A 24,417-nucleotide genomic window follows, 5' to 3' on the forward strand; every position below is an offset into this window, starting at 1 on the left:
CTGACCGATAAGTGACAAAGGCCATGACTGAGGCCATCATCAAGGCTGATGTCCCCAGGAAATGACGGGGTTTAGGAACCAGCTCTCCTCTCACTCAGCCCACTGCAGGGTTCTTTCGCAACCTTGTTCTTCTCCCCCTCTTTCCACCCTCCACCCCTCACTCCCTCCTTTTTTGAGAACAGGACATGGTCCAGTTGAAAATTATAATTTTTTTATTTTTTCTTTTTTTTTTTTAAGTTCATGAAGATTTAAAAATATGTATTTGAAGAGAATATAAGCCGTCTTTGAAAGTAATTAAGATCAGTGACTGTGCTTTGTCTCTGCCCCCGAAAGGGAGGAACAGAGATGCAAGAGAGGGGCGTGATACCCACGCCCCCCCCCCCCCGCCCCCCAAGTGGCCTCATGGAGAAACGACATTTGCTTTTGATCCCAGACGTGCTCACAGCGGATAGAACCACACGGATGGACCCCACTCAGCATGGGAGCTAGAAATACGCCAGCTCGTCGTGCTTGGCCTTGTTGGTCTGATAGCTGGACAAGGCCAGGGCTTGTTTTCGTGCAGGAGACTTTGAAATACTCGAAGGTGCACAAACTCATCGTCGTCAACTTGAACCTTGATGAAGTAGTTCCTGCCGGCCACCACTTGGCTCCTGAACTCCACGGCCTTAAAGGTAGCGAACTTCTTGTTTTCCCTCTCTTCCAGCTGGGCCTTCACCTGGTCGGCGATGGCCTGGGTCTCGGCAGTGGCGGGCTGCGAGGTGGTGGGCGCCCCGCACATCATGCTGGCGGCGGACGGAAGCTGAGCGGGACGCAGGCGGCAGCGGCGGGCCGGGCAGCGACCGAAAATTATAATTTTTTTTCTAATTAAAGTTTTCTCTTGGGTGTCTGGCTGGCTCTGTCAGTTAAGCGTCTGCCTTGGTCTCAGGTCATGATTCCAGGGTCCTGGGATCGAGTTCCACATCGTTGGGCTCCCACTTAGGGGAGCTTGTGCTTCCCCTGCTTGTGCTCTTTTGCTCTCTGTCAAATACGTAAATAAATAATATCTTTAAAAATAAATAAATAAGTAAATTTTTCTCTTTTTCCTGAATAAAAGTTGTTCCTTGCTCATTGTAGTAAATTTGGAAAATACCAAAATAAACAAGGAAGAACATGAAAACCACCAGTAAATGTTACCCAGAAGAGAATCACTAGTAACAATTTGACCCATTTTCTTGCAACTCTGTGGCTTTGAGTTCAGCTCTAGCTCTAGCCTGTCCAGACTCAGCCCCCAGGGACTGGGGCTGGGATGGTAGAGAAAGCAATAAGAAATAGTAAAATAACAACAACAACAACAATAATAGTGATGATGATGGTGATGATGGAGGAGGGACAGGAGTTGAGACTGAGGGGGAGAGAGGAGGATACAGACAGGGAGGATGTGAGAGAAGTAAGATGAATGCGATAGCTGATCTCCTTCCCTTTAGGCACCTCATGTGAGGGGTAAAAAAAAAAAGGGAGCAGGGAGGACACTTCAAAACCTGTAACAATATGTTAGTGAGAGATGATTACAAAAGGTAGGCACTCACTCTGGCATGGAACCACATCTAGATACTAAGGAGCCAGGCGAGAATAGAGTAAAATAGTAAAAGGTGCGAAATAGTTTACCTCATTTACCCTCAACAACAGGGCTGATATTAATACCTTCTTACGGAAAAAGAAACTGAGTTTCTGATAGGTTGCTTCAGGTCACACAGCTGGAAAGCAGTTGAGCCTCAGGCTCAACCTGTGATGATCTTTGCAGCCTCCCAAGAGTTTCCGCAGACACCCAGACAAAACCCCCTAGAGCCAGGAGCCGCAGGGGGGCACATGCGGAAGGACAGATGACTAACCGGTCCCATAGTGACATCATGGCCAACCCTATCCACCAACCCCCCCACCCCTTGAGCCAGGCTGACCCAGCTCTTTTTCCCTCTGAATTTGTCATCTCTTGCTGCGGGAGATATGGGGATGTGTGCAAAGAGTTAGAACATGTGCTCTGCCTGCCCCAAAAAGAGAACTTGATTCTGAGGGAAAGAACTCCTGCATTCTTTGCCTTGCTTGCTCCCTTCCTGCAAACTAGTTTCCCTCTCTATCCACAGAATGTGGTCGTAGAGATGTGTGTGGAAATATTTTTAATTAAAATATTTTAAACCAGGGGCACCTAGGTGGCTCAGTGGGTTAAGCCTCTGCCTTTGGCTCAGGTCGTGATCTCAGGGTCCTAGGATCGAGTCCCGCATCGGGCTCTCTGCTCGGTGGGGAGCCTGCTTCCTGCTCTCTCTCTCTCTCTGCCTGCCTCTCTGCCTGCTTGTGATCTCTGTCTGTCAAATAAATAATAAAATCTTTAAAAATAATAATAAAATAAAATAAAATATTTTAAACCATAACAGAAGGAAGTAGGTTAGATCTTATTTTCTAGTGATAGGGGTGGGAGGGGGGTAATAGGGCTATGGGTTGTATGGCAAAGGTTTGTCAGGAGTCTCTTAGTCCAAGAAAAGTGGGTCTCTAAAACCACCACCTGCCCTTTCTGACAGCCACCCTTACCCGAATGGGGTGGCCCCTAGGGGCTGGACATCCTGGTGTAAAGAGCAAGTCTGGGACCTGAAACTGGAAACTCGAGATGAGAAAAACATAAGTTATAACTCACCAGTCCAGACACTGCTCTTGATATAGAGAAATGCAGTCGTAGCTTCTGGCCTGTTTCCCCTGAGCCCTGAGGGAATCAGGAAGGAGGGAACTTTCCCTGGCTGAATGGGATTGAGTTTTCCAAGTTGTTACCCTGGAAACCTCTGTTTTTAGGAGGACCTTTCCCCCAACACACACTCCTTTAATTAGTCATGAGTTCCTAGAAGCCAGATGGGAAACGATGGCCTGGGTTGCGCACAGCTGGAACTGGTTAGTGACGAGAGAAGTGGGAGGGGTTTGGGGATGGCTCAGGGGCTGCACTAGCACATTCTGTTCCCAGGATGCTCCAGACTTCCTCAGGCCTCCTACAAGCACTTCCCCATCACAAACATTTCCACCCACCTACAGCTCCTCAAGCACACACGTACTCAGGCACTGGCCTGAACTGACTCAGTTGAGAGGATATCAGACCAAATCCTTATGTTCTCCCATTCTCCAGTTTCTGTCAAAGTGTAAGGAAGACCAAGATCTGCTCCTTGTTTCCACTGTACAGGAGAAGGTATCACCCCCCAGAACTCTTCTAGAGATTGCTGGAGGCTTCTGCTGGTTATCCCATTACCCTGTACAGTGCCAAAGGGATGCTTGAAGGGATCAATTCTAGCCTCTGGAGTAAGGAGGGAGTAGAGGAATAAGAAGCTCAAGTGGGGGCACCTGGGTGGCTCAGTAGGTTGGGTGCCTAACTCTTGATTTAGACTTGGGTTATGATATTGGGGTCTTGGGATCAAACCCTGCCTCAGGTTCCATGCTCAGTGTGGAGTCTCCTTGTCCCTCTCCTTCTGCTCCTGCCCCCATGCTCGCACTCTCTCTCTCTCTCTTTCAAATAAATAAAATCTTTTTAAAAAAGTGATTAAAGGGGACGGGGTGCCTGGTGGCTCAGTTGGTTGAGTGGCTGTCTTTGGCTCAGGTCATGATCCTGGGGTCCTGGGATCAAGCCCCTAGTCAGGCTCCCTGTTCAGAGGGGAGTCTCCACCCTCTGCCTCTCCCTCCTGCTTGTGCTCTCTTTCCCTCTCTCAAATAAATAAAATCTTTTAAAAAATAATTAATTAAAGGGGAAAAAAACTCAAATGTTCTTTCAGCATCTAGGATGATAGGGAAATGATGGTAACACAAAGGATTTTTGCTCCTTCTGGAAATGACTGCCTTTTTCTTAATGAAAACCAAACTATCTTTATTGTTTTTCCCAATGGCAGTGGGATGTGGGGGAGTACTTTGGCTTCCCACCCTCACTTTGTGACCCCAAGAAACAGATCTGTCCCCATGTTTGGGAACTGTCATGAGCCTGGAAAATTCATGTTTGGATCCCTTTTTTATTGGCAAAAGGCTTTAATAGGGGGTTGGCAAAGGAAATAGTTCAGCACTGACTTCCCCTTTTGAAAAGGGTAGTAACTGGATGGGAGAGGGAGACCTAGGAATAACCCAATTCTGCTTCTGCCAGGCCAGCAACTGCAGAGAGGACTAGTGGGGTAAGAAAGCAGCCCTTAAGGGTGGAGGCACATAGGGAGAAGGTTCTCCTTTGTGCCCCTTGTTTTGTTCCTAACTTACTTAAGAAGGATAGTAGAGGGTTGACCAGTGTGGTTATATTTTTGTTTTTTAGTGAATTCATTAATTTGACAATGGGGGAAGGATCAACATAGTAAACAAGTATATCCTGCATATAGTGAGCAAGAAAGAGATAAGGATTTTATTTTTTAAAGATTTTGTTTATTTATTTGACAGACAGATCACAAGTAGGCAGAAAGAGAGAGGGAAGCAGGCTCCCCACCAAGCAGAGAGCCCGATGTGGGGTTTGATCCCAGAACTCTGAGATCATGACCTGAGCCGAAGGCAGAGGCTTAACCCACTGAGCCACCCAGGTGCCAAGAAAGAGTTAAAGGATTTTAAAGTGTCAAAGGGGCAAGGGGCACTGGGTGGCTCAGTCAGTTAAATGTCTGACTCTTGACCCTGGCTCAGTCCTGATCTCAGGGTCATGAGACTGAGTACCAAAACGAGCCCCACGTTGAGTTCCCTCCTCAGCACGGAATGGGCTTGAGAGTCTCTCTCTGCCTCTGCCCCTACCTGATCCTGTGCTTGCTCTCTCTAAGGTAAATAAATAAATCTTTAAAAAAATAATAATAAAGCGTCAAAGAGGCAAAGTTCCAGTTTGAGTTCAAGCTGCAAGCGGGTTTGGCATAATAAGCATTATCCCTAGGCTGCGAAAGAAGTTTTTGAAATGGGAAATAGAAAAAGATAATTGAGAAAGAAGACTGTTGATCCTAAAGAACATTATATTCTATATATAGTTTTTTTTTTTTAAGATTTATCTATGCACTTATATTTAGAGAGAGAGCACACAGAAGAGCACAGGGGAAGAGGCACAGGAGAGCACAGAGGGAAAAGGAGAGAAGCGGACTCCCCACTGAGCATGGAGCCCAACGTGGGTTAGATCCCATGACCCAAAGATCATGCTCTGAGCTGAATTCAAGAGTCAAAGGCCCAATGGACTGAACCACTAGGCACCCCATGTATTCTCAGGTTTTTTATCCAGAAGCTATTCGTAAGAATGTATATTCTTGCTTGTTGCCCATTGTCCACTAGGAGTGTGTGTGTGTGCTGGGCGCGGGGGGGGGGGGGCGGGGGGGGAGGTTGTTATAGGAGTGATGCTTCCCTGTTGTAAAAACTTGAGATGATACCTAACTGCCTGCCTTCAAAAAGGAAGCCAGATATTGATGGATAGAAGCACACTGGGAGGAAAGATTTGAGAGATGTTTGGAAACCAAGAGCTAGAACAGGTGGAGAAATATCTAGTTGATCACTGGCCACAAATTAAGGCTGGCCCCTGATCAGAGTAGCCATGGTGGTCAATAAGATAAGAGAAAGAAATGATAAGCAAGCATGTTAGCCCTCTACTATGAGGCCAACAGGAAAGGCCAGTGACAAAAGAGTGTGAAAAAGAAGTGAGTAAAAGATTGGAGAGTTGAAGGAGCATAAGAAGCCAAACCTAGCCTGGGTTAATCTATCATTCATTGCTTCACTTTTTATCAGTGAATTTACCAGTGCTTCTAAAACTTTTCCATCAATATTCCCCAGATAGATTATGAAAATATATGGTCAGAGGGTAAAGGTATATGTACATAAATGCAGTGGTTACTTCTTTGGGAAATTTGCCCATCTCACAGTGATCACCCTTCTCTGTCCCCCTTCCACATGGTTAAATGGGTGACTGCCAGCAGCCATATTTATGCTATGTAAAAACTCTGCCCTCCAGACCAGCTAACTGAACTGGAGATAGGTAACTGAGTCAAGCAAATTTATTCTTCCCCACCCCCTAGGAACTGGGCCTGACAAAGAAGTAAGTTAGTCTCTTTATGTGACTGGATCTGAAACATGTAAAGCTCAGGCAATGAGTTATGGCTATATTTCCCCCCCGTGAGGACACAGAACCAGAAGAAGCCTATTGTTAGGAAAGCCCAAAACAGAAGGTCAGAGGCAAGATAAAAGGAGAGAGAGGAAGAACATACCTGGATTCATGGTATTATCTCTTTGATGGTCCCACAAAACCAGATGCATCCTTGCTCTTGACTCTTTGTAACCCAATGTGTATGCTCAATAATGGCCCAAAAATATGTTCATGTCCTAATCCCCAGAACCTCTAAATATGTTCCCTTACATGGCAAAAAGGACTTTACAGGTGATAAAATTAAGGGTCTCGACATGGGGAAATTCACATAAAAAAGAAATGAATCTAGACACAGATCTTAATCAACTCAAAATGGATCATAGAACTAAATCTAAACATAAAACTATAAAACTCCTGGAAGAAAACATAGATGACCTTGAGCATGACAAAGACTTTTCAGGGACAATGCCAAAGGCATGATCGATGAAAGACACAATTAATAAGCTGAACTTCGGTAAAATTAAAAACTTCTCCTGTGAGAAAGTTATTGAGCCATGAAAGTATTCTTTAAAGGTGTTCTTAAGCATGAAGCAAAACCCAGAAGCCATTATGATCAAATAAACATTTAAAATTCAGAAATAGAGGGGGCCTGAGTGGTGCAGTTGGTTAAACGTCCAACTCTTGGTTTTGGCTCTGTTCATGATCTTGGGGTCCTGGAATTGGACTCAGGGTGCTCAGCACGGGGTGGTCTGCTTTTGAATCTCTTTCCTTCTCCTTCTGCCACTCCTGCTCATGGTCTCTCTCTCTCTCTCTCTAAGGTAAATAAATGACTCTCCAATAAAATCGTAAATTCGGAAATAGAAAAAAAAAATCAGTTTGAAAAGTTAAAAAAAAAACAATTAAACATGCACATAGAATACTCTCTCCTCAAAAATGCTAGTAAAGGAATAAAAAAGAAACAAACCCACAAGGACAAGGAGAGTAGGAAAGAAGTCAACAGTCAATGGGAGATGACACGTTTTGGAAGAAGGAAATCCAATAGAGGAGGGACAACTTCAAGATTTGGAGCAAGTTAAAGCCTAAATACCCACAGTGGATGAAACCAATAAGAGGCCAACCAATTTACAACCCCACCCTACCCCTCATTCCAGAAGCCTCAGAGCTTGGAGGCACCAGTCCCTTACACGGCAGTGGAAAAGAACAGTTTGTATAGTTTATATAAGATCCCCTTTCCCATGTTTCCACAGCCAGGTAAATTACTCAGGGAACTTCCCAGGAGGAAATATGAAGTTCTTCTTCCAGAGAAATTGAGCCAGAGGACCCAGAGGAGAGCAGGACATGAAATCAGACTGAAAACAGGGGTTTAAGTGAAGGTCACCGTATTCAATTCCCAGGACTGCACTCTCAATTTACCATAAATTTGGTGGCATTAAAACAACAGAGATTTATTCTCTCATAGCTTGGAGAACAAAAGTTCAAAACCAAAGTGTCAGCAGTCACATACCCTCCAAAGGCTCTAGGGAAAAATGTATTCCTTGCCTCTTCAGCTTCTGGTGGCTCTAGATGCGGCTTATGGCTGCATCACTCCATTTCGGTCTCGAGCTTCACATGGCCTCTCTCCTATAAGGATATGTGTAATTACATTAGGTCCACCCAGATAATCCAGGATAAACTCTTCCTTAGATCATTAATTTCCTTACATCTTTCCATACAAGGAAATAGTCACTCTTGCTATATAATATTGACAGGTTCTGGGGACTAGAAAGTGAATGTGTCTTGTGGGGGGTGTATTTTTTTGTGCCTACTGCAGTTGCTACACTGAAGCGTTGAGGTCCCTTTTCCTTCCCAGCTGCTGGCAACCTAGCAGCCATAATTTTACTTACCACACAGAAAACTGGAGTGTTCTCTGGAGAGACTGAGTACCTCCAGAGAAACTTACAGCTACTGGTACTTGGGATCCCCTCAACAAGAAGCCAACTCATTGCCTGCTCACCCCACAGTGAAACTTACTTTCAACATAACTCTGAAACACACAGAGCTTCTAACCGGTTTTGGTTGTTTTTCTGATTTTTTTTTCTTCAGTTCCAAACTCTCACAGATAAATGGACAATCACAATTCACAGTTCGCAAGGTAATCTGAGAAAAGCTTCCAATATGGAAAACTGAGACCAAAACAAACAACAGTAAAGGAGGGGCGGGACTTGGAAAAAAACAAAGGGGCTAAACAACAGGAAAATCTTTTTAAATATATATATATAATTCATATCTTCAGAAAGATTAAAAAAACAATACCATGAAACAAGTACAGGATACAATTTTTTTTTTTTCAGGATACAATTTTTTTAAAAAGATTTACTTGCGGGGCGCCTGGGTGGCTCAGTGGGTTAAAGCCTCTGCCTTCGGTTCAGGTCATGATCCCGGGGTCCTGGGATTGAGCCCCGCATTGGGCTCTCTGCTCGGCAGGGAGCCTGCTTCCCTTCCTCTCTCTCTGCCTCTCTCTCTGCCTTTCTCTCTCTGCCTACTTGTGATCTCTGTCTGTCAAATAAATAAATAAAATCTTTAAAAAAAAAGAAAAAAGATTTACTTATTTGAGAGAGAGCACGCATGCACAGGCCAGCGGCAGAGGGAGACTGAGGGGGAGGGACACAGACTTCCTGCTGAGCAGGGAGCCCAAAGCAAGCTCAGTCTCAAAACCTGAAGATCTCTGAGCCAAAACCAAGAGTCAAAAACCCACTGACTGAGCCATCCAAGCACACCCAAGATTCTTTAAAAAATCTTTAAAAATCAAAAAAGAAAGAAGTCATGAAAATTAAAAACTTGATAGCCAAAAAAAAAAAAAAATCCCTTAGAAAAGTTCAAAGTTAAAGTGAATGAAATCTCCAAGAAAGTAGAACAAAATGACTGGCAATAGGATGAAAAGGCTGGGGTGCCTTAGTGGCTCAGTCGGTTGGATATCTGACTTCAGCTCAGGTTGTAATCCCAGGGTCCTGGGATCCAGCCCTCCATCAGGCTCCCTGCTTGCTGGGGAGCCTACCTCTCCCTCTGCCACTCACTCTGCTTGTTCTCTCTCTCTCTGTCAAATAAAATCTTTAAAAAAGATATGATGAAAAGGCACAGAGGTGTGTGGCTGGCTCAGTTGGTGGAGTGTGTGGCTCTTGATCTTGGGGTTGTGGGTTTGAACCCCATGTTGGGTGTAGAAATTACTTAAAAAAATAAAATCTTATTAAAAAAAATGAAGAAGTGGGGCATCTGGGTGACTCAGTGGTTTAAGCCTTGCTTTCGGCTCAGGTCATAATCTCAGGGTCCTGGGAGGCTCAGGTCATGATCTCAGGGTCCTGGGATTGAGGCCTGCATCGGCTCTCTGCTCAGCGGGGACCATGTTTCCCCCTCTCTCTCTGTCTGCCTCTCTGCCTACTTGTGATCTCTGTCTGTCAAATAAATAAATAAAATCTTAAAAAAAAAATAAGGAAGTGTAAAGGCATAAAAGCTCAAGTATCAGTCCAAGAGAGATTCAATATTAGAAAGGGGAACAGAGAAATAAGGAAGAGGAAATTATTGACTAAATAATTTAAAAATATACCAATCACATCATCACCTTAAAGAGAGGATCCCGAAAGATTTCAAAGAGAAAACACAGGTCATATACAAAGGATTGGGAATCAAATGACATCTGTTTTCTCAATGCAGCATTGAAGGCAGAAAAAAAAATTTTTTTTAAAGATTTTGTTTATCTATTTGACAGAGATCACAAGTAGGCAGAGAGGCAGGCAGAGAGAGAGAGGAAGAAGCAGGCTCGCTGCTAAGCAGAGAGCCCGATGCGGGGCTCGATCCAAGGACCCTGGGATCATGAGCTGAGCTGAAGGCAGAGGCTTTAACCCACTGAGCCACCCAGGTGCCCCAAAGGCAGAAAATTTTGTTAGAAACATCTTAAGTCTTAAGGGGCGCCTGGGTGGCTCAGCGGGTTAAAGCCTCTGCCTTCGGCTCAGGTCATGATCCCAGGGTCCTGGGATCGAGCCCCGCATCGGGCTCTCTGCTTGGCTGGGAGCCTGCTTCCTCCTCTCTCTCTCTCTCTGCCTGCCTCTCTGCCTACTTGTAATCTCTATCTGTCAAAAAAATAAATCTTAAAAAAAAAAAAAAAAGAAACATCTTAAGTCTTAAAAATGAACATTACCTGCTACCAAACAGGTCTGATAGTTTTAAGTGAACTGAGATAAACCAGGCAGCTTCTGAGCATGGAACAGAAAGCATATGTTTAGGAAATTCAGTGGAACCCTTGAGAGAGATTCCATAGCGAAAAAGTAGCCTTAATCTAGATAAGGGTCACCAACTCAGTCATAGTCTTTCAAAAAAGTTAGTTTTACATGGCTTTCTGGTTTGTTGACATGAATATTACTTAATAAAAATCGGGATTGCTAAAACTCTCTTTCCCATCAAATTCACACGTTACCCATATATATTCCATTAGTCATTTTCAATACTTTGACTTTCATTAAAAATATCTGAGGGGGCGCCTGGGTGGCTCAGTGGTTTAAGCCTCTGCCTTCGGCTCAGGTCATGATCTCAGGGTCCTGGGATCGAGCCCCGCATCGGGCTCTCTGCTCAGTGTGGAGCCTGTTTCTCCCTCTCTCTCTGCCTGCCTTTCTGCCTGCCTCTCTGCCTACTTGTGACCTCTCTCTCTGTCAAATAAATAAATAAAAATATAAAACAAAAATCTGAGTTTTGGGGCACCTGGGTGGCTCAGTGGGTTAAAGCCTCTGCTTTCAGCTTGGGTCATGATCCCAGGGTCCTGGGATCGAGCCCTGCATCGCGCTCTCTGCTCAGCAGGGAGCCTGCTTCCCTTCCTCTCTCTCTGGCTGCCTGACTCTTTGCTTACTTGTGATCTCTGTCTGTCAAATAAATAAATAAAATCTTTAAAAAAAAAATCTGAGTTTTAAGGGCACCTGGGTGGCTCAGTCAGTTGGGCATCTAACTCTTGGTTTCCACTCAGGTCATGATCTCAGGGTCATGAGATCGAGCCTCCAGTGGGGGCTTGGCACTCAGTGGGGAGTCCACTTGAGATTCTCTCTCCCTCTGTCCCTTGCTCACAAGCACATACTCTGTCTCTCTCTCTAAAAGACATAAATAAATCTTTTTTTAAAAATCTGATTTTTAAAAGGAGGAGTGTAGGATATATAAGTCAATACAATAACCTCATTTGTCTAAATAAGCTATTAACACGTTTGCTGCAGCATTATTTTTATTAATAAAATGTTGGAAATACTTTGAAGAGCCATCATGAGGGAACTGGCTAAATAGATATTGATACATAAAGGAATAAAGTACATGCATTAGAAAGAATGAAGTAGGGACACCTGGGTGGTTTAGCGGGTTAAGCAACTGCCTTTAGCTCAGATTGTGGGATCTAGCCCTGTGTTGGACTCCCTGCTCAGTGGGGAATCTGCTTCTCCCTCTGCCTGTTCCTTCCCCCAACCTGCTCCTGTGTGCACTCTTTCAAATAAATGAATAAAATGCTTTTAAAAAATGACGTAGCTCTAAATTATAGTAGCATGAAAGATTTCCATTACAGGATTCAGTGAAAAAAGTGAAAAAAGTAAGTTACAGAACAACATGTATAAATTCTGCAAAAAAGCAGAAATATAACCAGGTGGTTGAAAGTGTGAAAGGATATTTACCAGTATCTGAGGAGCGGCTGGAGAGAAGGCAATTTCTACTTTTTGCTTTATACCTGTCTATGATATTTGAAATGTTTTTACTGTAAGTATGAATCAGGTTGTAAAATAAAGAAAAATGCAAGCCTAGGAAAAGACAATAAACATACAAAAGGCACACATAGGAAAAGAAAATGGATATTTATATTTTTCATTATGATCCTTTTAAAATTTACTGTGTTTAGAATTTTATATCATGGGATGTATTATATACACTTTTTAAATAAAGTAAATTTTCTAAAAAACACACACAAAACAAAACAACGACAACAAAAACTACCACCAAATGAAGCTAGAAAATAAAGATGCAATGCCTTCAAAATTCACATGGAAATTATTTTCAATCTAGAATTTGATACGCAAACCATAAACTAAGTGTGAGAGTAGAATAAAGAAAGGCATCTTCATGAATGTAAGCTCTCAAACAATTTATCTCCTATGTGCCTTTTCTCAGTAAAGGTGTTCTTCACCAGAAAGAGGAAGTAAGCCCAGAAAGAGGAAAACCTGAGATCAAGGACATGGGAATTTACACACGAGACAGGTGAAAATCATTCCTAAGATGATGACAAAAAGAAGTCCCAGGACATCAGGTATGTAGGTGGTCCAGAGAGCAACTAGTCCAGACTAACAGGCACAAAGGTAGGTTCCAGAGGATGTCACTAAGCAAAAAACAAACAAACAAAAAATGGAATCAATAGATTATCTAAGACATTCGATCTTGTGAAAAATCTCACTGAGAGATCACTGGAGGTTGTAGGAAGAATTGGGCCTAGCAGAACTGGGCAGAGGTAGACTTACCATGAAGCTAATGAATTTTAAGCTTCAGGGCCCCTCACCTACATGAGTCCTTTACAAAGTTCTATGACTAATTTGTTCCAAAAGTATGTATTCTACTTAAAAGGATCTGTCAAAATGCATAAACTTCATATAAAACCTATGTCTCTCCTACTGGTGATTTTTGAATTCCCTAATTCCTTCTGAAGTTGTTAGCTGTGATTTTTCTAAAAAAAAAAAAAATTCCCAAGTTATCTGACTCTTGATCTCAAGGCCATGAGTTCCACTCCCAGGCTGAAGCCTACTTTAAAAAAAGTTTTTTTCCCCTTATTAATTATTAGGTCCTTTACAGATTAGAATGTATGTTTGATATTTTCCTCTATTTATAAAGTTTTAGGAATATTTAGTTAATAACCTAGAAACCTCTAAAAGTGACCAAGTTTTTCTTTGTTTGACTTGGGGTTTTTAATGATATAATGATAAATAAATAAATAAATAAATATATATATATATCAGGGGCACCTCTGTGGCTCAGTGAGTTAAGTGTCTGCCTTCAGCTCAGGTCACGATCCCAGGAGCTGGAAAAAAAAAAAAATCTCTGCTCAGCAGGGAGTCTGAGTCTCCCTCTCTATCTGCCCCTCCTCCCCCACTCCTGTGTGCTCTCTCTTCCTTTCAAATAAATAAATTAGGGGCACCTGGGTGGCTCAGTTGGTTAAAGCCTCTGCCTTCGGCTCAGGTTCTGATCCCAGGGTCCTGAAATGGAGCCCCGCTTTGGGCTCTCTGCTCAGCAGGGAGACTGCTTCCCTCCCTTTCTCTCTGCCTGCCTCTCTGCCTACCTGTGATCTCTGTCAAATAAATAAATAAAATCTAAAAATAAATAAATGTGGGACGCCTGGGTGGCTCAGTCAGTTAAGCGACTGCCTTTGGCTCAGGTCATGATCCCAGCGTCCCACATTGGGCTCCTCGCTTGGCAGGGAGCCTGCTTCTCCCTCTGCCTCTGCTACCCCTCTGCCTGCCTGTGTGCTCTCTCTCTCTCTCTGACAAATAGATAAATAAAATCTTAAAAAATATATATTAAAAAAATTTTAAATAAATAAATAAAATGAATGAAATCTTTAAAATATATATATTTATTTATTTAGTATCTCAAAAATTTCCTTTAAGTCCCTTTTAATCACTACTCTCCAAATGTAACCACCATCTTCACTTCTAACAGTAGTAATTGGTCTTGCCATTTTTGTATTTTATGTAAATACAATCAGTATGTAATTCATATGTAAGTATGTATGTGTGTAAGTAAGTATGTATGTAAGTAAAATCAGTAATCAGTATGATTTCTTTTTTGTTTTGGTTTTGGTTTTCTTGTTTGTTGTTTTTTGTGGGGTTTGTTTGTTTTTTGTAACTTTTTTTTTAAAAGTGAACTTTTTTTAGTATTCCTAAACTGTAAATAATGGGAAACTGAAGTATCAAAGGAAACACATCAGGGATCATATATAACAGACAAAAACCTTTAAATTTTCTTATTACCTTTATACAATCTATGCATAATTAAGTAAAACATAATTCCTTATTAGGCAAACAATTTTGTATATGCTGCTTCTCTTTATATTTCCGTGCCTTTACTTTTTGTTTGACTTTCAGTAATTCTTCCTGGATAACTTTATCTTCTGGTGCTAGCTTTCTTAAGATCAGCCAATGCTTGGGCGCCTGGGTGGCTCAGTGGGTTAAGCCGCTGCCTTCGGCTCAGGTCATGATCTCAGGGTCCTGGGATCGAGTCCCACATCGGGCTCTCTGCTCGGCAGGGAGCCTGCTTCCCTCTCTCTCTCTCTGCCTGCCTCTCTATCTACTTGTGATCTCTCTCTCTCTGTCAAATAAATAAATAAATAATCTTTAAAAAAAAAAAAAAAAAAAAAGATCAGCCAATGCTTGATCGTATTCTTTTAATCCTTGCCATCCTTGAGCTCTAGGGTACAATGCTTTGGTATTTGATGGGTCAATTTCAAGAGCCTCCAAACAGCTGTCAGTTGCTCCCTGCCAGTTTGACATCTTCAGTTTACAAGCACCAATATTCAGCACACAGTTTAAAGCTGTCGGTAGCAGCTTCAATCTATTTGCTTTCTCAACAACAGTCTTTGAACCTGCCACATGTCTGAAAATATTCGTATATTTTTTAATGGCCATCTCCCAGTTCTGGGATTTGAAGAAAGTATTTCTGCTGTTTTTAAGTCTTCTGTTGTTAATAAAATTTCATCTACATCTTTTAAATCTATATCTGCAACCTCAGGGTAGTCTGGATGACTGTCACCAGAACCATCTTTTGGGAATATGTCATCCCTTCCATCAATTCTCTGCAATTCTCTCCATCAATTCAATGAACAAATTGGCAGGTTTTTCACCTTTCATGTCTGCATTGTCCAGTATCCTTGCCACACCAATTCCTTTAATTACTGGGTCAAATACCACCTATCTCCCATCCAAATGAAGAGTTGAAACTATCGTGGTAAAGAACTGAGAATGACTTGTATTGCGGCCTTCATTTGCCATGCTCAATAAACCTTCCTGATCATGCTTATAATAGAAATTTTCATCTTCGGGGGCATCTGGGTGGCTGAGTCAGTTAAACCTCTGAATGAATCTCAGTTCAGGTCATGATCTCAGGGTAGGGAAATGGAGCCCCGCCTCTGGCTACCCGTTTAGTGGGAAGTCTGCTTGAGACTTTCTTTTTTTTTTTTTAAGATTTTATTTATTTATTTGACAGAGAGAGAGATCACAAGTAGGCAGACAGGCAGGCAGAGAGAGAGGAGGAAGCAGGCTCCCTGCGGAGCAGAGAGCCCGATGCGGGGCTCGATCCCAGGACCCTGAGATCATGACCTGAGCCAAAGGCAGCGGCTTAATCCACTGAGCCACCCAGGTGCCCCTGCTTGAGACTTTCTTCCTCTCCCTCTCCCTCTGCCCCTCCTCCAACTTTTGCTCATGCCCTCTCTCTCTAAAATAAATAAATAAATCTTTTTTAAAAAAGGGAAGAAAAGGGACGTCTGGGCAGCTCAGTGGGTTAAGCCTCTGCCTTCAGCTCGGGTCATGGTCTCAGGGTCCTGAGATAAAGCCTCACATTGGGCTCTCTGCTTGGCAGGGAGCCTGCTTCCCCCTCTCTCTCTGCCTGCCTCTCTGCCTACTTGTGATCGCTGTCTGTCAAATAAATAAGTAAAATCTTAAAAAAAAAAACAAAAAAAGGAAAAGAAAAAAAAGAGAAATTTTCAGGGTGCCTGGCTGGCTCAGTAGATTTTCATCTGCCTTTGGCTCAGGTCATGATCTCAGGGTCTTGGAATAGAGACCACCATTGGGCTCCCTACTCAGTAGGAAGTATGCTTCTCTCTCTCTGCTCATGCTCTCAGTCTCTGTCTCTGTCTCTGTCTCTCTCTCTCTCAAATAAATAAATAAATAAAATCTTTAAAAAAATAAATTTTCATCCTCAAATTTTTCTCCATAAATACTTTCTCTGCCAGTCCCATTTTGATATGAGAACTCTACACCCTGAGTCATAAATTCTTAATAATTCAATGGAAAGGGCATCCATTGAAATGGAGAGGTTTCCCAGTGGTGGATCCAATGCCTTTTTCTCTTGCACGCAAGGTACAAAAATTTTTTGCAGTTTTGAGTACAACATCTGCAAACAACTCTAAGACAGTTCGACCAAATTGCTCCCTCCAATATCCACATCAAAGAAGACTTAGGGGTTACTGGGGTAGAAGGGCATAGTTTGGGAGGATGGGTGTGACATTTTGAATTACAGATGCATTTGGGAGCAGACTCCTATTTCTTTTTAATTAAAAAGCTCTTTTATATATATTTATTCTCCTATAGGCCTAGAAAAATATATATATTTTTTTAAATGCCAAACTGTTACTTGGACTACAGGAGCAACAGAGTTTTTTTTTTAAATATTTTATTTATTTATTTGACAGAGAGAGATCACAAGCAGATAGAGAGGCAGGCACAGAGAGAGAGAGAAGCAGGCTCCCTGCTGAGCAGAAAGCCCGATGCGGGACTCGATCCCAGGACCCGGAGATCACGACCTAAGCCGAAGGGAGCGGCTTAACCCACTGAGCCACCCAGGCGCCCCCTAGAAAAATATTTTGGGTGACTAGTATCTTAGGTCAAATTGTCCCACAAGAACACTTTGACAATTTATACCAGGAGAAGTATGAATGTATCCATTTCCCTGATACACTGAGCTCTTTTTTTTCCCCTTAATAACATAAGAATAAAGTGTATCTCGTTTTTTACTTTTCATTTCTTTTTTTTGCTTTCAAAGATTTTATTTATTTTTTTGACAGACAGAGATCACAAGTAGGCAGAGAGGCAGGCGGGGACGGTGGGGGAAGCAAGCTCCCCAAAGAGCAGAGAGCCCAATGTGAGGCTTGATTCCAGGACCCTGGGATCATGACCCGAGCTGAAGGCAGAGGCTTTAACCCACTGAGCCACCCAGGTGTCCCCTACTTTTCATTTCTGATAAAGAAACATTTCACATAGGAAAACAAAGATAACAATACAAGTCAGAAGACAATGGAATGACATCTTTCAAGTACTAAAAGAAAAAATGTCAACCTAGAATTCTACATCAAGTGAAAATTGAATTGTCTTCTTATTTTTGACTATGACAAAGTAACTGGCTCAGACTAGCCCTCCCAGCACACACACACACACACACACACACCCTTAGAAAACTGCACAAAATATATGAAACTACTGTTTTAAGATACTGGGCAAAGGCAGCAGAAGATTATGATCCCTAAGAGAAAAGGAAAAACCAAATTATGTGTACCTTCCAATTATCCCGACTATCTGCCCAGAACTTCTCATCAGATTATATCTATCACCTGTCTGTCTATCTATCTATCTATCTATCTATCTATCTATCTATCTGCATATCTCACAAGGATGGGAAATCCAAGCAGAGTACACTGATTTTGTTAAGGTGAGAAGACAGAGTTTTTATTTGGAGGAGGCTGAAGAGGCTGGATTGTGTGGGAGAGTACTAGAGAGAAGGGAACTATGCAAAGAATGAGTTCCACAAATTTACATAGAGGTCCTGTGAGTCTTTGGCTGAACAGTAGGCAGCACATGCATGGCATAAGAGGGGAGACTCCTTGAAACTGGCCAAAAACCAACTACCAGGTAAAGAACAACTGTAGGGAAATTATAAATTGAATAATTACTGGAGCTTACACAGGGATGGAAGAAATTAGAGTTCTAACCAGTCAGACTGGAGAGACCATGTCAAATATTCAGAGCATTCATTAGCTACCTAAAAAAGCTATGCCTTAGGAGTGGACTCCTACTAACTCAAGAGTAAAGCCACTCTAGACCTGCCCTAATAAAGTTTAGAAACTTGCCTCAAAAGTATCAAGTTGATATGCAAGTAAATTAACTGCCTGTCAGAACGAAACCCAATACGCTTCAAGAAAGACAATAAAATCCAGAAATTCCACAATATAACATTTAGAATGTCCAGTGTCTAATAAACAAGTTCCGTCCAACCATGAAATAAATAGATAAATAAGCAATTTTTTAAAAATGTGATCTATAGCCAGGAGAAAAATTAGACAGTAGAAACAGACCCAGAAATGATAGAAATTATGCAATTAATAGGTAAAGTTTTTAAAACATCTGTAATAAGTTCAAATATTTAAAGAAAACCATGAATCCACTGAGGAAAGATATAGAGACCATACAAAAGAAATGAAAAATACCATTGTATGGCCTTAACAGAAAATTAGATGATGAAGTTGAAAAGAAAAGAACTATGTTAACTGAAACACAGAGAGAAAAGAAAGCTGGAGGGGAAATAAGGAGAACCTCAGTGATGTGTTGGATGATATCAAGCATTCTACCATATATGTAATTTGGAGCACTGGAAACAAGGAGAGCAGAAAAGAATATTTGCAGAAATTATGGCAAAAAGTTCACAAGATTTAGTGAAGAAATATCAACATCTAGATCCAAATAATCTGATGAACCTCATGCACAATAAACATAAAGAAAATTATATCTAGACACAGCATAATCAGATTGCTGAACACCAATGATAAAAAGGAAATCTGAAAAGAAGACAGTGAAAGAGATACAAATACTGAAGCAAAATGGAGCTCCTGGGTTGCTCAGTGGGTTAAGCCTCTGCCTTCGGCTCAGGTCATGATTGAAGGGTCCTGTTATCAAGCCCCGCATCAGGCTCTCTGCTCATCAGGGAGCCTTCTTCCCCCCCTCCCCCCGCCTACTTGTGATCTCTGTCAAATAAATAAATAAAATCTTTTTTAAAAATAAAAATAGGGGCGCCTGGGTGGCTCAGTGGGTTAAAGCCTCTGCCTTCGGCTCAGGTCATGATCTCAGGGTCCTGGGATCAAGCCCCGCATCTGGCTCTCTGCTCAGCAGGGAGCCTGCTTCCCACTCTCTCTCTGCCTGGCTCTCTGCCTACTTGTGATCTCTCTCTGTGTGTCAAATAAATAAATAAAATCTTTTTTAAAAAATAGGGCAAATAAAAAACAAACAGCATGGTGGTAGATTTAAATCCAACCGTATCAACTGGAATTGTCTATGTACTTTGCCATTTTTTCTATTGGAGTGGTTGTCTTTCCTTGTTGATTTGTAAGAGCTCTTTATATATTAAAATACAAATTGTCATGTATGTTTTCTGCCTTTAATGTTATCTGAACATAGAAAGCATCATAATAGCAAACTTAGACACTGAGGTACAAAAGCATAAGCTAGGGTACCTGGGTGGCTCAGTCATTAAGCGTTTGCCTTCGGCTCTGGTTGTGATCCCAGGGTACTGGAATTGAGCCCAACATAGGGCTCTCTGCTCAGAAAGAAGCCTGCTTCTCCCTCTCCCACTCCACCTGCTTGTGTTCCTGCTCTCGCTGTGTCTCTCTCTGTCAAATAAATAAATAAATAAAATATTTTTTTTAAAGCATAAGCTATATTCAGGAAATAAACATTGAGTGGATGAGTTTGGCTGTAAAAGGCATTTAAGGGAATCATAGAATATAGTCATTCAGGACCAGAACAGAAAGTGTTGTCTTAAACCATTTAGGCTGCTATAACAAAATACTACAGACTGTGTAATTTATAAGCAAGAGAAATTTATTGTTCATAGTTCTGGAGACTGAAAGCCCAAAGTCAGGGTGCCAGCATGGTCAGGTGAGGGCCTTCCTGCAGGTCACAGATTTCTTGTAACCTCACATGGTGGAAGGATCTACGGAGCTCTGTGGGGTCTCTTTTCTAAAAGCGCAAATCCCATTCAGGAGGGCTCCACTCTCAAGTCCTATTCACCACCCAAAGTCCCGACTTATTAAATCTATCACTTTTGGGGGGTTAGAATTTCAACATGAATGGAGAGGTGTGGGGAACACAAATATTCAAACCACAACAACTACCTTGACTGTTGGATGAAGGAGCTTGGTCTCCATTGGGTAGAGCAAACAAACTCTAAAGGTTGTTGTTCAATGAAATGATAACATAAACATTGGACTTAAGGAAGATAAATCTTGTTGAAGATCTAAGTAGGACAGACTGGGGAAATGTGTGGTGGAGAGAGATCCAAGCTGGAGACCAGTTAGTGTGCTTTTGAAGTAATTCATACGGGAAGTGATATCCACCCATATAATGAATAAGGATAAAAATTATATGATTACTATAAAAATCAAAGCCTTGGGTCTCTTCCAGTGCTTGGTTTTAAACAAGTTGAATTTGAAAAATGACATACAAATAGGAGACACTGGATGGGCAGGTTTTGGAGATGACTGGGCTTGGGAAACATTGAAAGTTGTTAGCACAGATGTAGTTGTTGAACTCACAAGAGTAAATGAAGTCACCAGGGGAGACCTGAGTACAACAGAACCTTGTGGATTTGGAGGGCTCCTATTCATCTTTGTAGGATGGAAGCCTAGTAGTCATCTTCTCTGGGAAACCTTCCTGATCACCACCTCCCTGCCCCCACTACCACAGCTGACATAGGGGTCCCTTATCTGCTTCCACAGTGCTCTGTGTATGTCCCTATTTATCACACTGTATTGTCGTTGAATGTTGTCTCTTTTTCTAGAGCTTCTAGAAATTAGGTACCAAAATTTATTCAACTTTGTGTTCTCCTAGCCTATAGAAAGCTCTTGAAAAATGTTTGCTGAATATAATCAAATTCTATAACTTGTTGCTTTCCCAAGGAAGAGATCTTTTTTCAAAATTTTTTGTTTTTTTTTTAAAGATTTTATTTATTTGACACAGAGAGAGAGCACAAACAGGGAGAATAGGCTCCCTGCTGAGCAGAGAGCCTGATGTGGGGCATGACTTTAGCTGGAGGCAGACTTAACCCACTGAGCCACCCAGGTGCCCTGAGATCCTTTTCTTAAAATATATTTATTTCAGGGGGACTCCTGGGTGGCTCAGTTGGTTAAGCATCTGCATTTGTCTCAGGTCATGAACCCAGGGTCCAGGGATCAAGTCCCACATCGAGCTCCTTGCTCAGTGGGGAATCTGCTTCTCCCTCTGCCTGCTGCTGCTCCCCGGGCTTGTGGCACTCTTTCCCTCTGACAAATAAATTTTAAAAATCTTTTTTAAATAGATAAATAAATATTTTTTAAAAGATTTTATTTATTTGAGAGAGAAGTGAGACAGAGATAGTGAGAGAGAGCACAATCACGGAGGAGAGGGACAAGCAGGCTCTCCGCTGAGCAGGGATCCCCACACGGGACTCCACCCCAGGACTCCAGGATTATGACCTGAGCCAAAGGCAGAAGCTTAGTTTGTTTAACCAGCTGAGCCACCCAGCTACCCCCAAGGAAGAGATCTTTTAACATCTTCTCCCTCCCCTCCTCTCAGCCAATTCCAATACCCCCACTAAGCCAGTTATTGTCTTGGGTGTATAACCTCCAGTCCTTCCACTGCAGTTGAGCATCTTCATTGATTTGCACGGGGGAATGTAAAGCATTTCTGATCTCTTTGGAGAGATGGCAATACTGACAAAAAATTGTACCTTCTTGATCCTAGATTCTCTACCCTCCTCAATTTGTAGGACAAGGTTATAGTTGGGGAAGGGAGAGAGATCTAGACACCCTATGCTGGAATGCCTGGGAACCTAAAGAGAAAGATTTGCTGCCTAAGTAAACCTATCTGCAAGTTTCAAAACAAGCTGGAGTCTAGAGACAGCATAACTTGCGGATACCGGCCCCCTCACAGCACCATCTAGTGGACAATAAGAAACTAACACATGGGCTCTGAGCCCATGAGGGTAAATGGCAGGTTTTAGAATAATTCACTTCCAGATCCCTAGAATATTTGCTATTTACACATTAGGAGAAATCATCTGCAAGGGGGAAAATTTTTCCAAATAAATAGTAAGATAGCCTCAATAGTAAAAAGAAATAGAGGAGCTAATTTATTTTGCCATGAGCTACAACAGCCCATTGAGGTAAATAATTAAACTAGTATCCTTCTACCCCAACCATTCCAAACAGAGTGACTAGAGAGAGTGTGTGATGCCCTAGCCCCTTACCATTGATTTTCATTAGTGGCTATCAAATTCATTTTCCTGCAAATCAAGATAAGAAATACATTTTATATTTTCACTCAACACTGATATATATAGTGATACACATACATACTGAAACAAAATTATCCTGAGACCTATTTACTCTTATTATGCATCAGTCTCTGCTATTTTCTATTCTACTCCATTTAGAAATACCACAAGTGGGATGCCTGGCTGGCTCAGTCTGTAGAACATGTGACTCTTGATCTCAGGGTTGTAAGTCCCAGCCTCACTTGGGCATAGAGATTACTTAAAAACAAGATCTTGGGGCACCTCAGTGATTCACTCAGTCGTGTCCAACTCTTGGTTTTGGCTCAGGCTGTGATCACAGGGTCGTAAGATTGAGCCCTGCCTCTCTTTCTGCACTCAGCTCAGAGTCCATTTGAGACTCTCTCTTTAAAATAAATAAACTTCTTTTTAAAAAGGCTGTATTTATTTATTTTGAGAAAGAGAAAGAGCACGCGAGCAGGGGGAGGGGCAGAGGGAGAGAATCTCAAGCCAAATCCGTGCTGAACGTGGAGCCCAATATAGGGCTCCATCTCACAACCCTGAGATCATGACCTGAGCTGAAACTAAGTGTTGGACACTTAACTGACTGAGTCACCTAGGCACCCCTAAAATAAGTAAATAAATGTTAAAACAACAACAAAACTTGAGAAACAAAACACACTACCAATCACCACTTTCTAAATCAGTTTCATGACCCACATTTTGAAAAAACACTAATTTATTTGCCAATTTTTATCCTGTATCAACACTAATTTTTTGGTAAGGAAAGGTGTCCCTATAGAATTGAAAGTAAATTCACCATATCCCTTTCGTGCTGCCATACTTGCTCTCCCCTATCTGCCTTTCTTGAGATGTGAGTCATAATCTTCAAAATCCAACACCACCATTAAGTCTTTCCATTCCCCCAACCAGAAGAAATGGTTTCTTAGTTCTCCCTCAAAACCAGTACTGCCTAGCACTTAATTAAATCTGTCTAGTACTTAACTAGTGAATTATACAACTTAATAGTTTCCTTAAATGAAGGCTCTACAATGTATTCATAATTGCATCCCTCTGGACTGGCATAATGACTAACAGGGCCCAACAAATATCAAAATGAACTTTAATCAAACTACTTAAGATTCAGGGGCGCCTGGGTGGCTCAGTGGGTTAAAGCCTCTGCCTTCGGCTCGGGTCATGATCCCAGGGTCCTGGGATCGAGCCCCGCATCGGGCTCTCTGCTCTGCAGGGAGCCTGCTTCCTCCTCTCTCTCTGCCTGCCTCTCTGCCTACTTGTGATCTCTGTCTGTCAAATAAATAAATAAAATCTTAAAAAAAAAAAAACTACTTAAGATTCAGGAAATTTAAAGCTTTACTGTGGCAAATCCTTTTGCAAAACAATCTCTCCTTAATAACAGTTTTTAAGGTATAGACTCCCCTAAAGCAGCTGAACTTATATAAAACATCAAACATCTATATATAAGCCAATTAAGTTGTATTTATAAAATCTTTACAGTTGTGCAGGGGTCCAACATAAGGGAACTCAGGCTTTTAGTCTCACACTGAGGTGCCCAGGCAAGTCCTCATTAACTGAGATCAGCTGTTCGAGGCACAAATTATCTCTCGTCTTCTGTTTCTACACATGGCTTGTGGCCTTATTCATTCATGCAATTATTTGAGAATTTACTGTTTGGGGGACTGGGATGCAATGATGACAAACAGTCCCAGGGCTCAAGGAGTGCAATGAGCTGATGAAGAGGAAGAGGGCTAACAAGTGAGCAAGGATAATGTAATGTAATAAATACCATTACAAACCTAAGTAAGGAAGCAAGCTTAGAGAGGCACCTAAATTAATATTTGAGTGTAATGGAAGTCTTCCTAGAGAGGATGACATTGAGATCCAAAGGCTAAGAAAGATTTGACTAGGCAGAAGGGGTCAGGAAGAGTATTATAGGCAGAGGGACCCGTAAGGGCAAATGACTGAGGGTCAGAGAGAATAGGGCTCATTCAATGAATAGGAAGTAGTCAGGATAGTTGGAACACAGTTCGGCCAGAGTTGAGGAATGGCAAAAAATTAGACCAGATTGTGTGGGACCCTATGAGTCAGGCTAAGAACTTGGAACAATGGGGACGGTTCATTACAGTGGACTTCCCCTCCGCTGGTCTCTATACACTAGCAGCTGGACAGAAAGAAAGATTGTGGTAAATTGGGGGGAGGGGTGAATCACATATGCAAAAACTAAGTGATAGCTCTTTTTGGCTGTAAATGCTTCTTGTGTTAGTTTGTCCCACAAT

The 24,417-nt window shown here is 42.0% G+C and overlaps 2 pseudogenes; both read right to left on the reverse strand.

The window, feature by feature from the left end:
- Positions 1-184: 184 nt before the first annotated feature.
- On the reverse strand, positions 185-2,811 carry LOC123945737 (annotated as a pseudogene).
- An 11,317-nt stretch (positions 2,812-14,128) lies between these two features.
- On the reverse strand, positions 14,129-16,336 carry LOC123947425 (annotated as a pseudogene).
- Positions 16,337-24,417: the final 8,081 nt, after the last annotated feature.

This window comes from Meles meles, chromosome 7 (genome assembly GCF_922984935.1).
Source record: "Meles meles chromosome 7, mMelMel3.1 paternal haplotype, whole genome shotgun sequence".
In the NCBI taxonomy this organism is placed as follows: Eukaryota; Metazoa; Chordata; class Mammalia; order Carnivora; family Mustelidae; genus Meles; species Meles meles.